The sequence below is a fragment of the Pantherophis guttatus genome, chromosome 1 (assembly GCF_059756535.1).
Source record: "Pantherophis guttatus breed Tessera chromosome 1, ASM5975653v1, whole genome shotgun sequence".
Taxonomy (NCBI): Eukaryota; Metazoa; Chordata; class Lepidosauria; order Squamata; family Colubridae; genus Pantherophis; species Pantherophis guttatus.
The window spans coordinates 86,561,072-86,585,933 of record NC_142063.1 but is presented as its reverse complement, the minus strand read 5'-3'; the positions used below and the strand labels follow the sequence as shown (position 1 = coordinate 86,585,933).

General features: G+C 38.2%; 1 long non-coding RNA gene across 2 annotated transcripts in view; it reads left to right on the top strand.

Annotated features, from left to right (window-relative positions):
• Nucleotides 1-13,672: 13,672 nt before the first annotated feature.
• Nucleotides 13,673-24,862, top strand: part of LOC117665431 (uncharacterized) — a 146,716-nt gene continuing 135,526 nt past the window's right edge. The window contains exon 1 of one of the 2 annotated variants that reach the window (XR_004591347.3): nucleotides 13,673-13,781. This is a non-coding gene — a long non-coding RNA (uncharacterized LOC117665431). Of the gene's footprint in view, nucleotides 13,782-17,184; nucleotides 17,405-24,862 lie in introns of those variants that run through there. The other variant, XR_004591348.3, reaches the window with a different exon arrangement.

Genomic DNA, 24,862 nt, shown 5'->3' with positions numbered 1-24,862 from the left:
TTTCAGAATAGTAACAAACACTAAAAATAACTGCACATTTGAGCCTTAAATGTGATTCCTGTCAGTTTCTGTGACCAGAAGGTCAAACAAAACAGGCATTTCCTACTCTTTAACCTTTGCCGCAAGCAGAAGGAAAAGTGTTCAAAAGGACCACTGTTCTTAAGGGCAGCCTGACACAACTGACCCTGAACTGTTTTGTTTTGCTTCTTGAATGCTAAATGCAAGGGGAGCTATGAGCATAATGCCCTAGCGTCCATGGTTCCTGAATGCTCGCAACCCATTGGCTGCTCTTCTGGGATAGAACCCAGATATCCGTGTCTTGCAGCAAAATATGGACTTGACTGAATATTGATTTACGGTCTTTCACAGAGGCAAAAGGAAAGTCTATTTATTTATTTATTTATTAGATTTATTCCCCACCTCTTTTGTCTCAAGGTGACTCTATTTATTTATCAAATTTATTTGCCGCTTATCTCGTGGTTCGAGGCAACTCTCAGAGCCGCTTTTCATGAGTTCTGCCAGCATTTGATCATCGCATTCACAGAGGGAAGCAAAACATTTGTCCTGAAAAGTAATCTACATTTGGCACTTAGACTGTGAAGTACACCTCCTGTGTCTTTGTACTCTTAATTGTCAAATGAGGTTGCTTGCCGAAGTCATTGAATCGTTACAGTCTTGACCAAGAATAAAGGTCTGGTTGAATGAAAATAGGGATGGGCAAATTAAGAAGCTCAGCATGCTTCAGAATCTGGTAACTGTCTCCCACCTCCTGCCCACCCCCCAGTAATTATCATTTGACACATTTGTGTACTCTCTTCTAAATAAGGAAAAGCAAAAAAAAAAAAAAAAGATTGTTTTGGCAATGGCTCAAATCCAACTAAGCAGTTTTGCGAGTTAGATTTCTCTCCCAATCCCTCTCTCTTTAGACTCAAGATTTAGAACTTGTGTCATTCTCACAAGTAGGACCCAAGAAGATCTGATATAATGCCACACTGTTAGCCAATCTCTGACACTGGGCTGCTGAGGAACATATTGCCAAAATTTGTCTCTGGGATTTTAAAGTTGATCTTGATGAATTTGGACTGGGCGGGAAGAGATCAGTCAAAACACTTTGGTTCTTCCAATGCTGTCATCTTCAGTAACTTACTGGGGAATTAGGAGTAGGTTTCTTCAAGGTTTATAATATGTGCTCAGCTTCCCCATTCTATGAAGTCCACCAGATGCTGGACCACAATTCCTATAATTCAGGTGTGAAATGCTACCAGTTTGTTCCGGTTTGGGCGAAACGGTAGTAAAAAAATGCTTTAAAAAGGAAAAAAAAGGTTCCAAGGATCGCTCAGCACAGCTGATTGTCAATCAGCGATCCTTGGAACCTTTTTTTTTTTTTATCAGTCAGCTTTTTTTTTTTGTCAATCAACTGTGCCGCCTTTTTTGTCTTTTTTAAAGATTTTTTTACTACCGGTTCAGGTGAATAGATAGCAAAAAATGATTTAAAAATGTTCTGATGATCACAGCTGTGCTGCATGATCATTGGAACCTTTTTTTTTTACTTTTTTAAAAAAAAATTACTACCTGTTCTGACCAATAGGTAGCAAAAAAATGTTTTAAAAAAGTTTTAAGAAAGGTTCTGACAATCGCGCACCACAGCTGTGATCGTCAGAACCTTTTTTTTTACTTTTTAGCATTTTTTTACTACCTATTTGCCCGAACAGGTAGTAAAAGAATGCTTCAAAAAAGTTAAAAAAAAAAGTTGGCCACACCCACCCAGTCACATGACCCCCCCACCAAGCCACACCCACCAAGCCACACCCACAGAACCAGTAGCAACAAATTTTGCATTTCACCACTGCTATAATTTGAATTTGGGGGAAGGCTGCTCTCTAACCAATCTATCCACTTTTTGCTAAAACTGGCCATAGTCTTCACCCAAAACAGTTAGCAGCTTGTTATTTCTTCTATGGATAAAATTCTGAGCAGGTTCAATTTCCATCTTAACTGTCCTCAACCACTTTTCATTCACACAGAAATCTCTTTATGAGTAATAAAACAAAACTGCTTGTCTTTTGCTGAATTATAATGGGTTATAGGTTTCTGAACTAATTTTAGGGTATTTTTGATACATACCTACTGTACATTCCAGCTGGCCTTTTAACAACCGTAAAAGCACATGCAAACATTTCTACATTTATATGCTTTATTTGCAGTATCATAGGGAAAATATATATTATTACTCTAACTTGGACTTTTTCTTTTATGTTTTACCTATTTGTAAGGTAGTTGTTTCAATCTGGCTATCTACGCATGAATGCATGTGAAATGTGGCTAAATTAAGCCGGAGTTTGGCAGGTATGGAGATTTTTCAGAACACTAAAATAAAGCCAGGAACAAGGACTGCAGTAAGAAATGTCTTTACATATATTCAGATCTCATTCTTTCAAATACAAATCTGACAAGTTCTTCTGCATAATATCAATGCATTTCAATGTATCTTTTGAACAAATTCCAGTTCCTTTGCATTGGTTCCCTTTAGTTTATCTTCTTCAAACATGTTAGGACTGTAAGTTTCCAATACTAGACTGACACACCTTCAGAGGCATTTGCAAACTCTTGCTGCTTGACAAATAATAAAAGTGGTGTTGCAGCATTGTGTCGAAGTCTCTTCCCATTTTGGTTGTGCATACAAAATTGCATATAGAAAAGGGGCAGTCTTTGAATCATAATGCCATGATGCTGTTTGCAACACTTGGGCCCTTTGTTGTCACCCCCATGGATGACATTGGGACACTTGCTTTTAAGAGCAAACCAAAGTGATCATGTTGCTTTTCATCATTCTGCTTTGAACCTCTAACCAGTGTTCTGCACAGCTGGCATTGTCCCACAGTGAAAATGGCTGTGCAGGATAGAAAACTTTCCTATCATAGGGATCAGAATTACCAAGCTGAAATGACCTCAGCATGTCCTGGAGCCCCTCTACCAGCCTGGAGAACCCTTGGTATGCACTGGAACCTATCTTTCAGCCTGGACGCTCTTTGTCTGGGCTGAAATGCTTCCAGTCCATCCTGGAAGCACTTCAGCTCGTGCTACAAACAAAGTTGAGTGGAGCCTTTTCTCATAGTACAGGCGCATAGCAATCCATGATCACCTGAATTACTGTACTTTCCTGAGGTGAGTTTTGTGCCTCTTTATTGTCTTGTCCCCATGGTTAGAAAATCTGCCTTACTGCTCATAGGCTTATCTGTTATTCAAATAACACTGAGACACATAATATTTTGGACAGGAAGTCAGTTACATTACGCCTTTTCCAGGACAAGAATCATATTGTCTCTGTGATACAAAACATCTCTTCAAAGCAGATCCAAAGCTCTGTCTTATATAGGCTCAATGTATTTTGTTCCCACTTCAAATTGCAGCTATATAAGTTTGAAACAACATTGGCTGTTCTAGCTGTCCTTGTCGCAGAACAAAGTGAGAGCTTTTTTTCAACAACAATAAATTTCTACAAAATTTATAAATACAATTTATCTTTGTTTCTATCTTTTATTAACCTTCCCTTCCCCAAACCTGTCAACTCTGTTGTGTGGGTCATTGAAGAATGGGATGTGAAATAAGGGAGTTTCTTATATGCTCCATCAGTGATGCAAAAAGGGAGTGGAAACAATGCTTGATCCAATCCCAGGTATTTCTTTGGAGATAAGCTCTTTGAATGCTCAGCCAGAAAGCCAAATTGTTTTGCCCAGGTACCTGGCAAACTAGGTGGAATTTCCATGAAAAATAATAATAGCATGTCCGGCATTTGGAATTCATTTCTCTGGAGATATGAAGCATAGTGGTACCTTATTTTGTGTGTCTTTACGTGATAAGTTCCAAGATAATAAGCTTTTAAATACTTGGCCATTCTCAACCCGTTCTCTTGATATATCCCACTTCCTGACCAATATTATAGCAACAAAACTATGAAGGACCCCACTCTTTTGGATATGCTAGGCAATTTATTTTGGGGAAATGTTAATTAAGTATCATGTGCTTCTAAAATGCTGTGTATACAGGATGTTTTAGAATATATTCCAATCAACGATATCTTCAAAAGAATAACATTCACAAGGAAAGAAGACAGCAACAACACACTATGCTTCCTGCATAGATATCCTCACCATCAGAGGAAACAATGGTAGTTTAGAAATGCAAGTCTGCTGAAAAAGAACCTACACTAACCAAGTATTCCATTACCAAAGTAACAACCTCCCGCAAGAAGAGCTGTGTAAGAATATTATTCAGATGAGTTCAAATGCAGTGTAGCAACTCAGAACACCAGAAAAAGGAAACAGGCAGCCTATACATCTTCCAACAAAATATCCCAATATTGCAATGTAACCAAAAGGTACCTGACCACTCAACCCACTATGGCACAACCAATGCAAACTATAAAAAGAATAACACTACCATATATCCAAAGCATCTCAGAGACAACCAACAGACTATTACAACCACATGATATCACAATAGCACACAAAATAACTCAGGTCTTCCAAAACATCTTAAATAAACTAAAAGATTCAGTGACCCAAGAAAAAGAAGGAAAAGAAAACCCAGGACCGTATACAACATATAAGGTAAGGACTGGAGGCAGAAGACCTGAGTTGAGACCAACTAGCAGTCAAAACACACTATGAAAATTCCCTCATATTACAATATATGGCCAGACTCATCCGTAGTTATAACTGGAAACTGTGATAAAAACTTGAATCCTAAAATGTTAGGAAGCTTGACATTCAGACAAATTAGCCATCAATAGAATGGAAATAACCACATAGAAATAGGTCGCATTTATACACCTTTCAAAAAAGACACATAGAGATAAATCACATTTTCATATCATTCAAAAGAGGCATTAAAGATGGAAGGAAACAAAAATGCCAAAACATGTGTTCGCCAATAACTAACAACCAGATAAGCAGGAATTAACACAAGATAAACAATCAAGAGAAAACAGTACCCTAATCAAAAAACTATCAAGGTGAAAACCATATCCCCACCATCACTGGCAAGGCAAGCTAACGTATATAAACAGTGAGTAAACTCTTCCTTTACTAGCACTGATGATGTTACATACTTAGGTAATGAAACCTCTGCAAAAGGGGTGGATTCTACTTATTTTTACTACCAGTTCACAACGGGGCCGCGCGCAGAAGCATTCTGATGATGTCGGGGTCGATGGGTGGAGCCTCCCTCCAGTTTTACTACCAGTTCTATAGAACTGTTCTGAACAGGGGGCAACCCACCATGCTCTACAAGCAAACAGCCAAGCTCAAAGATCACCAAGGACTCCACAGTTCAATCCTGAACTACATATATTCTCTTCTGTTGGACTATTCCTTCTGATGGGCATTATCTTAATTTAAGAATTGGGAGTTTTCTTTTGATCAAGAGGAATATACTGCCCTTGGGGGAGGGGGAGAATAATTCTTTAGATACATGTGATTAATAAATCAGTGGTCTTATCTTTAGAATGTTGTATGTTGCAAAGAATGGAATCTTTTTTCTCCAGTTGACACTACTTTTGACTATACATATAAGAACATGAAGACAAATTCTGGGCAACTTGAATGAAAGCTGTAAATGTGTTAGTTTTAAATAATTTCCAAGTACTTGGGTTTAACGTGTTTTGTAATTTTACATATACTATATTTTATATATAGTATCACAAGAAAGATACTTTATTTAAGAATCTTAAATAAATATATAAATAAGAACTATTGGTCAAGTCTATTTATTAAATGACACATTTGAATTAGTAATTGGCTTTTGGATTCTGCAGTTCTTACCCAACTAATTTTTCTAGATGAAATTAAATCATCCCCCCCCTAATTTTACAGTGGCTTTTTTGTAAACTCAGCAAACATTCAGAAATCATCCAAATGATTATCAAGAGATCATACAAATTTGAGAATTCATTCAATACAGAAGAACATGTGATAACTATGTAACAATCCTTGTCATATGATTCCTTTTTGTGGTTTTTTTGTTTGTTTGTTTGTTATTGTACTCTATAGCAGGGGTCTCCAACCTTGGTAACTTTACGATTTGTGGACTTCAACTCCCAGAATTCCTCAGCTGGCTGAGGAATTCTGGGAATTGAAGTCCACAAGTCGTAAAGTTACCAAGGTTGGAAACCCCTGCTCTATAGCATGGAAGTTGAAGCCCAAATTATTGGAGAAAACTGCTAGGATGTTTTGCTCAAGCCAACCCATTCTAAATCTGCAACTGACATTTTCAGTCTGAACTCTTTTGCTGAAAATGAAAGTTATTGCCTTTTTGCAAGCTGGCGAGGAAATGGTGAAAAGTTTTTTGTTGGGCGTCTTCACAAGGAAGAGATCCTATCAGTTACAAAGGATAAGCATAAAACTATGACATACCGACATATTTGTGACAAAAACATCATACTGTGATCTTCTGTAATGAATACAATGAACAAGACTGACTTAAAATAGCTTCCTTGTAGAAATGCAGAGTTGAGTTGTTGTTGATGCAACAGAAGGAGACATTTTCTCTGGGAAAACAGTCACTTTTTAAATTTTCTTTTTTCCCCCTTTTAATCCATTTTCCTAGATTTAGAGTTGGGTGAGTGGCTTAGGTAGAAATGGAGTTATGTCTTTTTATTAAGATACTAAAGTGCTGAGTCATGAAATAATTCATTTAAAAATGGTGGGTGTGATGGACAGTCACAGGATGGTCAGATAATGACATCACTGAAGTGAGTTGGACTGAGATTTCAGGGATTATTTACATATTTTCAACAGGTGGTTGGATGCTAAGCCTAAATGACAGTTTACATATCTGATTTTCTTTCTTATCCTTAAAAATAGGAGTTTTCAGGAAAACAGGAAAAAGGGGATTGGGGATTCCAAGATCACTGCAGGTTGCCTATACCTAAACTAGGCACTGTGAATAACATTTTGAGGGGTGGGGGAAATCACTTATTTATATAAAATCTAAATTACTAGACTTCAGAGGGGTAGAGGAAATCTTCAAGATATATTTTCAGGACATACTGGACTATGCAGTTAATATTTTTTTAAAAAAACATCATGATTTTAACTGAAATGACATTACATTCTGAAAATATTACCAAAAGAATTGCTTAATTCTCCAAGGGGATAGTCAATTCTAAACCCTTTGCCTACATTGACTGATGAGTATGCATTTGCTTTAATCTAGAACTCACAACAAGAGACCAAAACTTTTCTCTCCTCTCCTCTCCTCTCCCCTCTGTTCCCCTCCTCTCCTCTCTTCTTCTCTCCCCAAATAAATAAATGAAAAATGAGTAGCATTCACAAAGTTGTCTTTGTGATTTAAATCATATGCCTCCCAGTACACTATCCTCAATCAGAATAGAGCTGGAAGGGACTTTGTTTGTCTTCTAATCAAATCCTCTGCTCAAACAGGAGACCCTATACCATTTCAGATAGGTGACTGCCTAGTCATTTCTTTAAAATCTCCAGTGATGAAGCTCCTACAACTTCTGAACGCAAGCTGTTCCATTGGTTAATTGTTCTTATGTTTAGAAAGTTTCTCCTTAATTCCAGGTGGCTTCTCTCCTTGATTAGTTTCCATCCATTGTTTCTTGTCTTGCCTTCTGGGGCTTTCAAAAATAAGTTGACTCCTTCTTTGTGGCAGCCCCTCAAATACTGGAATACTGCTATCATGTCACTCCTAGTCCTTTTTTCCAAATTGGCCATACCCAATTTCTTCATATGTTTTTTGCCTCCAGGTCTTTAATAACATCTTAGTTGCACTTCTTTGCACTTTTTCCGAAGTCTCAACATTTTTTAATAACATGGTGACCAAGGCTGGATGTGGTATTCCAGGTGTGGACTTACTAAGGATTTATAAAGCAGTACTAATGCGTCACATGATTTTGATTCTGTCATCTGTTTATACAACCAAGGATTGTATTAGCTTTTTTTGGCTGCTGCCACACACTGCTGGCTCATGTTTAGACACAGCAATAGCACTTAGACTTATATACCGCTTTATAGTGCTTTACAGCCCTCTCTAAGTGGTTTAACAGAGTCAGCACATTGCCCCCAACAATCTGGGTCCTCATTTTACCCACTTCGGAAAGATCGAAGGCTGAGTCAACCTTGAGCCTGGTGGGATTTGAACTGCCAAATTGCAGGCAGCCGATAGTCAGCAGAAGTGGCCTGCAGTACAGCACTCTAACCACTGCTCCACTGAGGCTCTTAAATGCAAGGTCCCTCTCACAGTTACTGTTTTTGAGCCAGGTTTCTCCTAATCTGTACTTGTACCTTTGGTTTTTCTTTCTAGGTGTAAAACCTTGCCCCCCTCACCCCAAGACATTTGATGAAGAAGATGCCACATTGGGAGAGTGAATCATGTGCAGTTTTTCTACTGTCTGTGTACAGATTTTAAGGAAAAGTAAAAGCAGTGTACAAAAAAAAGCAAACTATTTTTTTTATCAACAGAGTATTTCTTAGAGATTGCTGCAAAGATGCTTCATTATGAAAAGAGCTGAGACAGGTTGCATGTTCAAAAAGTGCCACTTTTAAACACTTTGGTTAAAAATGTTTTCTTCATACCATACATTTCTCCCATAAAGAGGAATCACTAAAACCTCATCATAAGATAAGGGAGATGTCTTGCTCACACAATACAATTTACTAATTTATAGCTTAATTGTGAATAAATTAGGATAGTTGGGAATACACAATCACAATTCTTGTATTGTCAGTCCAAAAGACATCAGCACAACAAGGCCTTTACACCAGGGGTCTCCAACCTTGGCAACTTTAAGCCTGGCGGACTTCAACTCCCAGAATTCCCCAACCGCCAGGCTTAAAGTTGTCAAGATTGGAGATCCCTGCTCTTCACTGTTTGTCCTCCAGTAATTGGTATGGAGATAAATCACTTTTCAAAATAGTGGTAGCGTTATCATCTCTCATACCCCTAGATAAATCTTTCTTCAAGGAATATATACAATTATTTTTAAAAAACAAAAAAGGATTAACACTGATAATGACTTTGATAAACTAATTATGCAATGGGGTGGGAAAAAGAATAGTGATTTAGATATGCACAGAGGGTAAAAAACCGGGATGTAATGACGTCCTGGCGGGTGGGCAAAGACTCCTGCCGCCAGCGCTACCGGCTTGGCGAGCGGGATAGACCTGGGCAGATTTCACCGCTGCTTTCCAGTACAATGGGATCATTACAACATATTGTTTAAGATTTTCTCTCTCTCTCTCTCTCTCTCTCTCTCTCTCTCTCTCTCTCTCTCTCTCTCTCTCGCTCTCGCTCTCGCTCTCCCCCCCTCTTTCTTTTCTTTTCTCTCTCTCTTTCTCTTTAATTTCATTACAATTGCTGGTTCCTATTTACTTTCTTTACAAATTATTTCTGAGCTGGATTTTTATTTTTAGACATTTACCTCACAGCAAAGAAGCTAATTCAAAAGCACATACAGGAAAATCAGAAAGATCCATCAGTTTCTTAGAATATAGATTAAACAGGAAGGACTGTTGCTTTGAATATAGTTTTATCAAACTTTTCCAAAGTGTTTAGACTCCAGCGTCTAAAGGAATGCAACTGTTGAAAAATAGGCACTGCACTGCATTGTTGCATATCAAAGGAAGGATAGGGCTGTTCCCCACAACCATTGTGACAAGATACATATTTCTAAAGACACTGTTGTCTTTTTTAGCTTTCCCCCAGCTTCCAGGTCACCTCTTGGGTCAAACCATAACTGTCACCACTGGAGAAGAATAGGAAATATATTCCACCTTTTCTCTGTTTCTCTCTCACACATAATGTGTGACAGAGAAACAAAAATGGAGAGACAGAAAGATAGAGAGAGACAGAGACAGAGAGAGAGAGACAGAGAGAGAGAGAGAGACAGAGAGAGAAAGAGAGACACAGACACACAAAGAAAGAGAGAGACAGAGAGAAAGAGAAGAGTATACATATATATATGTTTGTGCATGCTGATGCAAAGCACATGGAAGACTTTCAGGATGTTATATTCTGAAATTTGATTACCCTCAAGTGAGAAAGCATAAAACAGTTCCCGTGATTCTTCATTCTAACCCTGAAAAACAATAAAGCATCACATTAACTACTTAAATTAAATTAAATTAAACATAGACAAAGGTCAAATTGCCATCAATTTGACATCTCTAACAATAACAATGCTTTAGAAAACAAAAAGCCCACCTCACTGCCAACTTAAGTCCAGTCAAGTCCTAACCCTTCCCAAGGTCATAGTTTAAAGGAACCTTACATTTTGTGTTGGAAACAGATTTTCAAGTGACTTTCAAAGTATTGCCCTGAGACTGTGCAGGCAGCCCAGTCCAGATGGCATATTTGATTGCACCCTTTTTATTAAAAACAGGTTGGAGGCCTAGAGATTTTAGAAACGAAGTCTGATTTTTACTGTTTGGACTGGAATACTACATGTGCCAAGACAGGTAGTCCTCAACTTACAACAGTTCGTTTAGTGACCATTTGAAGTTACCACCGCACTAATAAAAAGTGACTTATGTCCATTTTTTGACACTTATGACCGTTGCAGCATCCTCATGGCCACACGATCAGAATTCTCATGCTTGGCAAATAGTTCATATTTATGACAGTTGCAGTATTCCGGGGTCATCCTGTGATCATCTTTTGATCATCTTCTGACAAGCAAAGTCAATGGAGAAGCCAGGTTCACTTAACAACCAAGTTACTTATTTTACAACTGCAGTAACTTACTTAATGGCAAGAAAAGCCGTAAAATGGGGCAAAACTCACTTAACAAATTTCTCACTTGGCGACATAAACTCTGGGCTGTATTGTGGTCATAAGTCAAGGACTACCTGTAGCTGATGGAGAACAATAGAGTTTCATGGTGGGAAAAAACATGATGATTCTGAATTGTCTGCTTAAAATCCTGACCTCTGGGAATGTCCACGTTCTCAACCAGTAGTGAGTAATCTAAGTCTATTGAAATCAAGCTGTTTGGAGTGAAGTCTACTCATATGGCCAACCTCTTTAAGTGTGAGGTCTTTGGTGCTCCCTGAGCTTGGTTGTTTTCTTAAAGGTAAAGGTAAAGGTTCCCCTCGCACATATGTGCTAGTCGTTCCTGACTCTAGGGGGCAGTGCTCAACTCCATTTCAAAGCTGAAGAGCCAGCACTGTTGGAAGTCTCTGGGGTCATGTAACCGGCATGACTGAATGCCAAAGGCACACGGAATGCTGTTACCTTCCCAGTAAAGGTGGTCCTTATTTTTCTACTTGCATTTTTTACGTGCTTTCAAACTGCTGGGTTGGAAAAAGCTGGGACAAGTAACGGGAGCTCACCCCATTACACGGCACTAGGGATTCAAACCGCTGAACTGCCGACCTTTCTATCGACAAGCTCAGCGTCTTAGCCATTGAGCCACCGCATCCTCTTGAGCCACCACATCCCCTTTGTTTTCTTACAGAGGTTTTATTACCCAAACTAGGTAACATCATCAGTAACACCATCTCTTTAAGTGTATATTAATTTCAACAGACATCCCAGAAAGCTCTCATGACTAATAAATGTTACTGATTGTAGTGATTAATTATGAGATTTTTTTTCCCCCTTGGAAAAAAATTGTTTGTAATTGTGAGGTCCATTGGAACACATCCCAATTTTCTCCATTTCTTTCATTTTCGTTCTACCGTGACAGTCTTATGAAAGTAACTGATGATGCCCAACTCTTTGCCAGGCAAACAATATGCTTTATTTGTCACATGAAAGTAACACGCAGTTCCCTTAAATGTTGTGTAGCAGAGTCCTCTTGCATTCCATAGTCCTGCACTTGAACCACCTCCATTCATAGCTGAATCTTTTTTATCCCAGCCCACATTGAGCAAGCTGCTCTGAAGCTTAATTCTCCTGACCCTTCAGTGCAGTTGGATATTGTCACCTAATCCCTTTTTCCCCTTATGTCCCATGTGTGGTTTTGACTTCTTTCTCTTCTCGATTCCTTTTTCCTCTTCCTTTTTCCCCCTTTTCTTTCTTATTCTATAAGCCTCTCTTCAGGCTCCGCATTCCAGAATTCATCCTTGCATTAGTGCTGCCATACAATGCTTTCCCAGTGTTAGAGGATTAGACATTACGGAGACTATGGCAACTTACTAGATGCATAGGGGGAACATAAGGGGATGGTGGAATGTCTACAGGAAGAAAAAAAAATATATGAAGAAGTTGAAAGAGCCGAGAGCCAGCAGAACTGTGAATGAGGAATGGTGGTTTAAGGTGAAGAAATATGATTGTGTCAAGTTACTTGCTATGGAAAACAGGGTGGAAAACCAAGTAATGTGCTCTATGAAGAGGCAAGTAGGACTTCTGAGTAGAAGACTTGGTAGTACACAGAGGAGTGATAAATGATCATCAATTTAATAGCATGGATGTGACTGGCACCATGAAAAGACTGAGGAGTGGGGGGAGACATCTTAGTCAACTCGTTCCAGGTTTCAATTGTTGTGATTACTGTGGGAAATAGTGCATTGTGCACCCACTTCATCATGACCAGAAATTACAAATATCAGGGTAGCTCCGTTTTAACTTCACTGAAAGTCTTCTACCGATTTAAAAAAAAAAAAAAAACTTGAAAAGCTTGGAGAAAGTAACACATAAAAAAGATAATTCCAGAATGTTGCTGTGATGTATAGAAAGTGCAGGAGATACGTGTATGAAAGTGAGATATATTTATGAAACATGTGATCTTCTGGGATAAAACCAAGAATCACATAAAACGTATTTCAGAATACTGCTGCTCCATAATAATGAATAGCTTGACATCTTCTCTAAATACTTAGACATGTATGGAACTTTAGGTAGTTGCAGTTAATTACTGCATGTAACAATGGACGAAGATTAATCTTCTGCAATATTGTTTGCCGATACACATGCTATTTTTTGTGCCTAGAAATTCCATACTATGAGGGTGTCCAGATTCCTTGAAAATAAACACATTTATTTGCTTGCTTGTATGCTTTATCTGTATGCCACCCATTTTCAAAACCTTTGGGTGGTTGAGAAAAAAAAAACGATTTCATAAGCTAAACCCCACAAATTTAATTGTCTTGACCAGTGTTTTTCAAAGCAAGAATGAAGAGAAGAGATTCCAGTTATAGATAGTATATTTTACATTTAGGAATGTGCAGGTTCCAGATCATGTAGAAACTGATAGCCAGCTTGTAGCTGTTAAAAAACATCATCCCACCAGCCTTCATGAGCCTCTGGGTTCTCCCCCCACTCCCACCCAGCCACCCACTTGCCACCACCAGGTTGACAGTTTTGTTGTGTCTGAGGAATGCAGGTGTCATTGAAGGTCATGGGCACACGATTATTATTCATTTAATTTGAATAAACGCTTTTATATAAAGAATGCTGGAGGCCCGCTTAAGCCTGATTTTCTTCACAAGCATGTTGTGAGGCTTTAAAAGTCTGTGAAGTGCTTGAGACCTTTGCAGAGAAGGCACTTACGCAAATGCAACGGGTCATTGTTTGTTCGAGCTGTTCATCATTTGTTCAAGGCCATTGCCCCTTTTCCTCTCAACGGTAAGAAGTTCAAAGCAGCCTTTCCGGAATCACTGGAGAAGGAGTGTGGGTGGGTGGGTGGAATCAGCAGTGTGGAGACAGGCAAAATACAGGAAGGATCATAGCATGCAGAGCTAGAGGGCACTAGGAATTGTATCCAGGTAGATCTTCGAAGCTGCTCCTCTTATCTTTCTAACCATAGCGATCTTTAAAAGGTAAGCAAAACAAGACAAATGTGACACACTAGAAGAATATGAATTGGGAAATCTTTGCTCCAGGCTCAGTCTCTAAATCATCTGACTATAGAGGTGAATTCCTATCTTAACTATCAAGCATAATTGTATTGGTCCCTCAAGAATGTGGCTGTTTTTCCAGGCAAAATGAATTCGGGACAGGGTTACTCTTTAAAGAGAGCAGTTGTGTGCCTATTTTTAGCTAGGGGAAAAGTTATAAGTTGTGGTTGGTTAATACATAAAAGGTTTTGTATACAATCCCAACAGTCTAAAAGTTGCTTTCCAACTAGTGCTGAAGATTGTATAGTTGGTCAGGCTGATGGATCTGACATCACACATACATATAAGCCCACACACATTGTTACAGATTCATATTCTTATTTTATAGCCATTATGGCTTCATAAACTTATAATGTCTGTGAGAAGAGGAGAGGTATACGTTAATTAATTATTTGGTGTTTGGTCAGTGTACTTTCTAAACTCCAGCTACTGGGAAGTATGGCGTAATGCAATATATGAATCCAATGAACTATAGCTTTCTTAACAAATTATGTTTAAACAACTATGGATTTAGCATAATATGTGAAAATTCTCAGATATTCTGAAAAGAAAGAGGGTCAGCGCCTTTTGCCATCAAATAATCTACAGCAGAATCATCGTTTATAGGATGCTAGCTGACAGATAGCAGAGCCTGAGTGTAATAAGATGTGGGAAAGACCTTGGGAAACAGAAAGAAGAGCTGCAGACTAGGCAACAGTCAGATAAATGAAATTTCAGTCCAAAGGAAGACCCAGAAGAGACCCTTCCTACTTTTGAGGAGTAAAAATAAGGGATGGAAGAGGTACTTTCCAATTTGCAAGAGTCTGTTAATGTAACCTTACAATAAAAATAGTGCTAGTATTCATTGTTATGCTTCTTGTCTGGCCTACCTCAAAGAGCTAATACCGAGTGCCCTTGTGAAGAATGGATGAAATGAAATAGTTCCCTCATCTCAAGATTTCTTCTCTCTCTTTCTCTTTCCCTCCCCCTCCCTCTGTGTACTGTAAAGCAAATCACTGAAACAAAACTATTGCATCTGAAATATTGAACCATACAATAATTTCAATGGAAGTGTGAGTACAAGTGAGTCTTTACTTGTTAACAAAAAGATTATAAAGGTGATCTCAGGTTAATTGCTCATTGTCAACCCTCTAAAAGTATTTCAAGCAGGACAGAATTCTGAAAGGAGTTAGAAATTTTCTGACTTTCCACAGCTCTCTCTCTCTCTACACACACACATGTGCACGTGCACACACACACACACACATACGTACATACACGTGTGTGTGTGTGTGTGTGTGTGTGTGTGTGTGTGTAACCAAAAATCTTATCTCAAATATTTTGAAAGTTTCCTTTGTTGGTGAAAGAGGCTTCTTTTTCAATCACGGTCTCAAAGTTTCTCACTTTTGTTTTATTTTTTCAAGATGGCAAGACTTATCTAATCAAATGATTGATTAGGGATTCTTATTAGCATTTTAAAAAGAAGGTATATAGAGAAAACCTGTGGGAGTACACAGTGGTGTTCTGCTTTTAGAAGTACCCAACTTCCATAATCTTTCTATTTAACAGACAACTAGCCAAGAAGATTCCTTATTAAGTTAGAACATCTATTTACAGAGCAACTAAGCAATTATGAATTAAGTAAAAAACTGAAAAAATGGTTATGAGAGAAAACCTCAGAAATAATATTAAACTAGCAGGGTAAAGCTGGCAGTGAAGCCTCATGGAAAACCATCAGTATTTTTTCTGGCTCCAGCTCTTACCAAACTTTATGCAGTGTGTAGGCTGGGAGGCAAAAACAAAAATCTACATCTGAGAACAAAAAATAACTTGGGAAGACACCACAAATCAAGGGAATACAGAATGTACAAGCATGAAATAATTAAATGCCCAGGAACTACCAACTCTTTACCTATAATTTCACTTTTAAAAAATTGTCACGGACAAGGGAATATTTTCACAAGAATTTGCAGATTAGATTGTGGAAGAGCTGGTGTGGATATTACAATAGTTGAGATGACTGTTCCAGTAGTCACTTCTGAAGCATCATAGAAGAATTCCCCTTTATCCTCTCTTCCCCAAGCCACACATTTCCATCTCTTTCAGACATTTCTCATAGACATGGTTGCCAATTTTATGCACCATCCTGATCAAATTTCTCGGAGCTCACTCCCGTTTGTAATTTTAAAAATCTGTTGTCCAGAATAGGATGCAATACTCCAAATGTGGTCTGACTAATGCAGAATTATTAATTATCTTGGCATAAATGGTAAGTTCCTGTGAATGCGCCTTAAGATTGCATAAATGTTTTTAGTAACTGTATCACACAGTTGGCTTAGATTCAGTCCATTCTCATATGCGCTCAGCAGTAAGTCCTTCCCAATACATTAGATTTAAAAAAAAATCTTTGTGGAAAAAATAATATATTCTCACAAAGCATGCATTTCTAAATATATTTTATTTAAATGGCCACTTCATCATAAGATATGCATTTTGAAATATATTTAAGATCAAGTGTTTAGCACAGAGCCCCCAAAGTTGTTCCAATCCTCAGATTGCACGTCAGGATAATCGCACATAATATTTCACTACATATAATGCTCATAGATTTCCCAGCCCTGAAACCATGTGCTCACTGCCAACATACTCATAGCAAGGTATTCTTTAATGTTATAGTTGAAGATATTTGAAAAAGAAAAACAACATGTCTCCTTCGAAATTAAATGAAAATTGGCTTTGTGTTTGTTTTAAATATAAAGAACACACTGATAAAATAATATTGATGTATTTCTTTTATTGGGCTTATAACTGACACTTCCATGAACAAATGGCATTCAGTGAGAGTGAACCCCCCCCAAAATGTGTGCAGTAATATCCCATAGGTAGCAAAGATTTTTAATGACTATCTGAAAGAAAGTTAATGGCGTCTCATGCCTTTGCAGGTCTTCCAGTCACCTTCCAGCTATGCATTTACATATTAAGGATGGGAATTTTTAATATAAAGATTATTTTGTTCCTACTTTTCTCTCCATCTTTGATGGAGATCATTAGAAAATGTTACTTGAAAACATACATGAATTCGAGAAGGATTGATTCATCATGGAAAAGTATTAAAATCACATCTCTGCTCCTGAAGCAGAGCAGATGCATGACACAAGATCCTCCCCAAGCCAAAGCATTCGAATTTTCCTTCTTTCTATATAGCTTCGAGGAATTGGAGGTCAGTTGCTTTGATTTAACTTGGAGAGAGAATGAGACGGCTACTGTTTCAGTTATCTGCTTCATTAAGTTTCGACTCTATTTGTGTCTGTTTGCTTTTCTACTTGTGCTTGGAAGTGTGTCTATCTGTGCTCTATTTCATAAGGTCTGGAGTTTATTTGCCTGCATTTGCTTTCCACTGCCTTTGGACTATGTTTGCTCTGTGCTCTGTTTGATTGAGTCTGGACTTTATGGGTCTGAGCTTCTTCCAGAGCTTTGAGGCCTTGTTTGTTTTGCTTTCTAAAGCCTGGGAATGTGGTAGTATGTGGCTTGCCCATTGCCTTGAAGAGTGACTGAGATGCCTTACGGTAAGTATGAGAGCATTCCTATATACAGCTGACCCTTCGCCTAATTCTTCTACCTTCCTCAGGCAGTCTTGATTATCCTTTCTTCCAGATCTATTGAGGCATGCTATCTGAGACCTTTGAGATAGTAACCTAAGACACGTGTTGGGTACTTGGTCACAGAAGGATGATCAAGCTACCCAGTGCAACTGTACCCAATACAGGGAAAAGGGGTTTGCCCTAGAAACCTGGGTTCTCAGCAAAAGGAGCCTGAGGAAGAGAGAAACAATTAGACTGCTCATGCTCATACTTAGCAGGATTCATCCAGAAGGTTTCCATCTCAGCAAAACATCATCTGAAGTCCAGGAGACTGAAGAAAGCAAAGGAGCATCACCTTGCCTTACGAGGTCCTTTTTTCCATGCAGGCCTCAGAAGAATGCAAAATTTCTGAGCATTATAATTCATTTGAAAAAGTGATGACTCCTTCTAGAATGAACCTTATAGAAGATGTATCCAATACATTCTATTCTATAGAGTGTTCAGTCAGATCTTTGCCTATAGAGCTTTTGAAATAGTCAATTGAGTGTGTTTTGGCATATACATATACATTATTTTGGCATATACATTTAATGATTAAGGAATGGTTATTGGTTGAGCTTTTTGTTCTATTCTAATAAAGTTTTCATTGGGAGTGTTATCTGATAAAATGGAATGTTTTTATGCTGACATCTATGGTATACTATAAGAGACTTCTGAGGATGACTTTGGTGGTGACAATTGATACCATCAGGTATGGTGTCATTCTAGGCAGCCTGAATGATTTTGGGTGGATGATACCAGTCTACAGAGTTTCCATATTATCCTGTTGGATGTGCTGGAATATGGGAGCTTAAACTATTGGCCAGGTATTGGTGGAGTATCATAGAGCTCAGGTCTTTAATGCTGGTATGAAACTAATGAGAGAAGTTATCCTTTGGTTTGTATGAAATCATGCAATTTGGAGGTTCTCTGGACTGACTATTACCTCTTTATGAAGATACTTGTTCAGATACTCTTTTGCTCAGCTTCAACTTGTGCACCAATTGCCATATTTAGAATAGGAATCATTGGCCATGGTGACTCGTGCTCCCATTACTTAGATATTGAATTACTGCAACGTGCTCTATATTGGGCTATCTTTGAAAATCACCTAGGTTCTCCAGCAATTGGTGTAGAAACCAGCTGCCCATGTGTTGGCAGGAAGCCACCATGATATTAACAAGACACTAGTCCTGTGAGTACTGCATTGTCTCCCAATAGATTTCCAAATACAACTTAAACTGTTGGTTTTAACCTACATAGTTCTCTATGACGTGGCTCCAAATAACTTAAGGTGTTGCTTTTAAATGGGATCATTTATCCTGTGCCTTTAACCCAGGAGGATTGACTCATCTCCTTGTAGATTTTGATGGATCCCAAGCCTTCTCAGTAGCTGCTCCAGACCAGTCAAATAACCTTCACCCATTTAAAAAAGGTACTCAAAATTATCAATTTTGAGCCTTGACCTTATCAATCTGCTCAAGTTGTAATTAATAAGAGGATGATGTTGTTTTACATTATATTTTTGTACTTTTATGGTATTGTCATAATGATTTTACGAAGTTATGGTATAAGCCTCCTACAGGTGCCCCTCCCCCATCTATTCTCTGCCTCCCAAGTCCCAGCTGATTGGGATGAAATGGGGATTTATTTATTTTTTTGCTTTAATTTATATGCCGCCCTTCTCCGGAGACTCAGGGCGGCTTACAATGCGTTAAGCAATAGCCTTCATACTTTTGTATATTTATACAAAGTCAGCTTATTGTCCCCACAATCTGGGTCCTCATTTCACCTACCTTTGAAAGGATGGAAGGCTGAGTCAACCTTGAGCCTGGTGAGATTTGAACTTGAAGTAATTGCAAGCAGCAGATGTTAATAACAGTGCTTTAGTCCACTGTACTACAGACTTTGAAGGAGGCTGTATAAACATCATACCATATATAAATATACAAAATGATTATTCTTCCTCAAATTCTATTCTTGTTTTAAGCACTTCAATCATTTTGTCTATTATTTTGTTTCTATACAGCAAATAATTATATCTTCATTTATAAACCCTACTACATAGATCATGGATACAAGTACATGGATATTATATGGATACAAAGAGAAATAATACTGGATCTTCAGGCTGTTAGGATGATACCTATTGTTAAGAAATTAGTTAATTACTATTAATTATCTATATCAGAAAACTTCCTTCAGAAGTTTTGGAATTCGTGGCAACAGTGTCTGACCCTTGATTCCTCCCCTTGGTAACAAAGGCTTTAAAGTCATGGTTCAGTAGATTCAATTCAAAGACTGCAAGATAGAGTTTCAAGGATTAGAGATTTCATTATTGATGGGAAACCTCTCTGTCCTGAATATGTTGCAAAAGACATGGCCACACATATTAATTTGGTTTCAAGTGAGACCAATGCAATGATTTCTTAGACTAAGGAGAGCTCACCAATCAAGGGCGTTGATCATCAGATTGGGCAAGATAGCTTTGATGTACCACCACAAAGTGTTTTGCGTTGCCTTCCATCTTCCTCTTAGCTTCTTCTGGCACTTGCGAAAACTGAAAAAGACTTTTAGGAGCTGAGTGAAAATGTTGAAAGAAGCTTATGTGATGAACAGTCACTTCTTCCAGCATTTCCATGCAGGAGAAGACCCCAAATATGAGGCTGGAATGGGCTGAGCAGGAAAGTGAAGCAAATTGATGTGACTGTTTTGTACCATGTTGTTTCATGATGAGCAACTTGACTTAAATCTTCATTAAAGCATTGATCATTGTAAAGCATAATATTAAAATATATAATCCTAATTAACAATATTTGAATAGTAATGCATACTCCATTATTTATAATAGAAAGAACTGTTGCTTCAAATACAACAGCAAAAGCTTCTCATGAAAGCCTTTTCAATGAATTAAAGAATAAGTACTTTCTCAATAGTCTTGCTAAATAGTCTTAGGACATTTGTATTACAAAACTCCCTTCAGTTTTATTCTACAAACACCTGTATAAAACTCCCTTCAAATTTATTCTACAAATATCTAAAAATGAGCATAAATGAGCATTAACATGTTTATTATTTAAGTTGCTACTTTAGGTTGGTTCATTATATTAATCAAAGTCTTTCTAACTTGGACTAGTGAGGTTGTAATTCAGTTGGATTACACAATTACCTATGATGACCTATAAAGTCACACATGGCATTGGATAGAAGGGACTCCCTGACCTCAACCATATCTATCCATCCCATAAGAGGTGTGGTGGCTCAGTGGCTTAATGATGCTGGAGCAGTTCGAATCCTAGCATTGTGTGGCAGGGTGAGCTCCCCTCACTCCCCTCAGTTTCTACCCAGTTCAAAAACATATTATATGCAAGAAGTTAAATAGGTACCACTTTAGAGGGAAGATGAGCCAGAGCCTTGTGTAGATGGTCAGAAACCTGCCAGTGCTGAACCTTCCCATTTGCGAGGTGGCTTTGGTGGAGGAAGAGGGTCCTGGATGACACTGCAGGATGCCCCTGATCTTTCTTTCAGGTGTGGAGCTAGGTGTGGCACACCTTGGAAAGTGCACAAGCATAAACCAAACAGGTCTTAGGCAGCCAAACTACTATTATGTATTAGCATTGTGGTTTCCTGGCTAATGTAATATTGTCATGCACTAAATAAATGAAATAAATCAAATCTGACAGAAAGGGCACGTTGCAGGTCCTGTTTACCAAAAATACCATCTGATGGAACCCAGCCCACCATTATCCTTCTGAGGTGATATTGGCCCAAATCTTATTGGCCTTCCAAAAGATTTGAAGACTTTATCATCTGGCCTGGGGATCTGGTGACATGAATGGGAATCCTGCTAAGTGATTGTACTTTTAACAAAATGAGTAGCGCTCTGCTGCTGATTATGATTTTCATAATTCTATTGTTTTCAATGTTTTCAATCATGTTGATAATTATTTTGGTTGATTTTGTATTGCTTTCTCGGTTTTTAGCTTAGTAAACTACTCAGAGGAGTGAGTAGTGAGATGGGAGGCTGTATGCATTTAATTAATTAATTAATTAATGTAAGAATCAGTTTGTTGTAAATTATTTCACAGCCAAATGAACAAGAGGCACCATTGTAAGGACATTTTTATTGTTAAGAAACTAGAGAAACTCCGCCTATCAGCTTAATTCAGATGCATTTAACTTATCCCACAAATCCTGCTTTATAAAATGTAGATAGTCGTAGCAAGATTTTTCTGCTTTTTCTCAGTTTATTTGACTGAATTCTATTCTATGCCAACATTGCATTTGCTGGATACAAATCCTTAATATTGCAAAAATCATTTTCCTCTGAAGCAATTTGGAGGGTTTTTTTTTTCTTGCATAAAAATTTAACTCACCCTCCCACTCTTGTCTGGTATCCAACCAAAGGAAGTTGAGGGAGTAAAATTTTGGCAAAATATTACCAACAATATTCCAGAATTCCTAGAGTAGCTTTGATTAAAGTCATTCCATAGTGTGTGCTAAGACCACACTTGGATATGAGTGGGAGCAAGTTTAAATCAACGACTATAGGAAAGTTGTTTCAAGTCTTTAAAAAAGTACATTAGTGCTACAGTGTCTACAAAGTGAAAAAAAATCTTTGCACTAAATACCACTGAGAACATTTAGTATAATGGAGCAGTATAGTTCAGCATAAAGGCCATGGGTTGAATTCACATTTGGACCTCTTCCTTATACAGGGCCAACACCAATCTAAGGTCAGGACGTCTCTTCTTCTTGTATCCCCATTCCTATCATCTTGGAGTTTGTGTCGGCCTTGGGAAGCTGAGCCAATTAATTATGGCTTGGCTCGTGCTCCATAAGAGATGCTGTGAAGGCAGTTTTGCAAAGCTTCCTTTGGAGCTGCGAAGTGGCCAGTTGTCCATTGGCAAGAATTCTCACTTTGTCTTACCTCCCAGATCCTGTGGCTCCCTCCTTCTTCTTTCCCACCATTCTCCACCATTCTTTAAGGAATTGATTTGTCTCTCTCTCTGTACAGTGATTCCTTTAAAAAAAAGGAGGGGGGAGGAGAGGAAAGTTCAATATTTATATTCATCATATCAAGAAATTGTGAGGAGAGAAATCAAGGAATGAGGGTATTAGCTAGCCCAAGCTTATACTATTCCCTCATTGACTGGTTTAAATGGAGGACTGGGCAATGGGGGAGAACCAGCAGACCTGTGATAATATGGCTACTTTCTACAGACCCAATGATGTCAATGGCTTGTTTTAAGCATACCTAAATATGGATCCATAAAATAGACACTTTTTGGTGGATCATATCTAAGTCTATCCAGATTAGCATTATATCTGACTCAGATGTTTTTCAGAGACAAAACATAAAACGGTGGGCTTCAGCCCATTTTAATATTTCGTGTTTAATATGTTTTTAGAGATGTACTTCGTAGTGCATTCAGTTATTGTTATGATCAATTGAGTAAGCATGCTTGCAATCTTGTATTATTGCTTGATTACCTACACTACTTGTAATTAAATGTGAGAAGTCTTACAAAATCACTGGACTTAGTTCTTATAACAAAGCAGACTGCAGGAAAATATACTTGTGACTCGAGTAATATTTGTTAATCAGTAAAATTATACATCTTTTCCTGGGTGTTTTGGAGAACAAATGACGTTTCTAGCTAAATAAAATAAGTTAGTTCTTAGCTAGTCCTTAGCTGGTCCTCATGTCAATTATTTCTGTAACAGACAAAAAAATCATACTCACCATGTTCTATTCAGTAGTCCTTGATTTACGACCATAACTGATCCCAAAATTTCTTTTGCTAAATGAGACAGTTATTAAAAGTGAGTTTTGCCCCATTTTATGACCTTTCTTGCCACAGTTGTTTTTTTTTTTTAATTTGATTTATATGCCGCCCTTCTCCGGAGACTCAGGGCGGCTTACAATGCGTTAAGCAATAGCCTTCATACTTTTGTATATTTATACAAAGTCAGCTTATTGCCCCCACAAACTGGGTCCTCATTTAACCTACCTTAGAAAGGATGGAAGGCTGAGTCAACCTTGAGCCTGGTGAGATTCGAACTTACAGCAATTGCAGACAGCTGGTGTTAATCACAATGCTTTTAGTCTGCTGAGCTACCAGGCCCGTTATTAAGTGTTAAGTGTTATCCATTAATCCGTTAATATAACACCGTTATTAAGTGTTATCCATTGTTAAGTGAATCATTGCAGTTGTTAAGTTAGTAACACATTTGTTAAATGAATCTGGCTTCCTGATTGACTTTGCTTGTCAGAAGGTCGCAAAAGGGAATCACATCACCCCACAACACTGCAACCTTCACAAATGTGAGTCAGTTGTCAAGCATCCGAATATAAATTACCTGACCATGGGGATGCTGCAATGGTCATAAGTGTGAAAAGTGGTCACAAGTCACTTTTTTCAGTGCCATTGTGACTTCGAACAGTCACTAAATGAACTGTTGTAAGTCAAGGACGACCTGTGTAGGACTATGACATACCTAAAAGGAATAATTTGTTGAGAAACAGCCGAGATTGTCTAGAGGCTTATCACAGTTGAGTAATGTCAAGGCATGTTGAGGAATTCGCAGAGCAACCTTAGAGTAGCAAGAGTGTGCACATGAAAGCGACTGAGAGCAGTTGCGAATAATCACAGCCAACACAGAGATACACTGAGTTGTGTTTACTTTTAGGAAATAGTAATAAGGCACAGTCCAATAAACAGTCCATGTCATATACAGATAAAGCAGTAGATAGTAAAACAATAGTCCAGGGATATTCCAATAACAAAGTCTTCTTACCAGTCGTCGTAGTCATACACAATAAACAGTTGCAAACAGTAGCAAACACACCAAATAGCAGTAACGATCAGCACAAAGCAATAATGGTCAGCAAAGAGTCAGCAAAGAGAAATAAACCATGTTTCAAGCTCCCTCTTAAGGACATTGGCTACAGAGCAAGCCAATCAGGAGACAGTATGATGCAATACAGCAATACAGTCTTAAAGCTATAATGCTGGTTTATATATTGCCAACCCAACAAGTTAGGTAATTATCATTTCCTAACAAGGCATTTCTAGGGACTTTTGTTTATGTATGCCGAAGAACCTTCTGCTGGAGCTTCTGAGGAAACATCTGGATGGAAGAAATCAGACCGTCTCCATCTTTCATTTGGAGGCACCAATGTGGAGCTTTTTCCAGCCAAGGAATATCTTCAGAGTAGGTTGTTCCAATACTGGAGTCAACGTCTGCAAAGCCAATTTGGCATCACAAATTGAGTGAATAAGTGAGGGGATGAACTAATGAATGAAAAATCGGATCCAGCTTGTCACTTTCTCTACCATGTGACCATCATTACACTTTGGCACAGTTCAGTCGTAACATTCAAAGCCTGAATAAATGCCC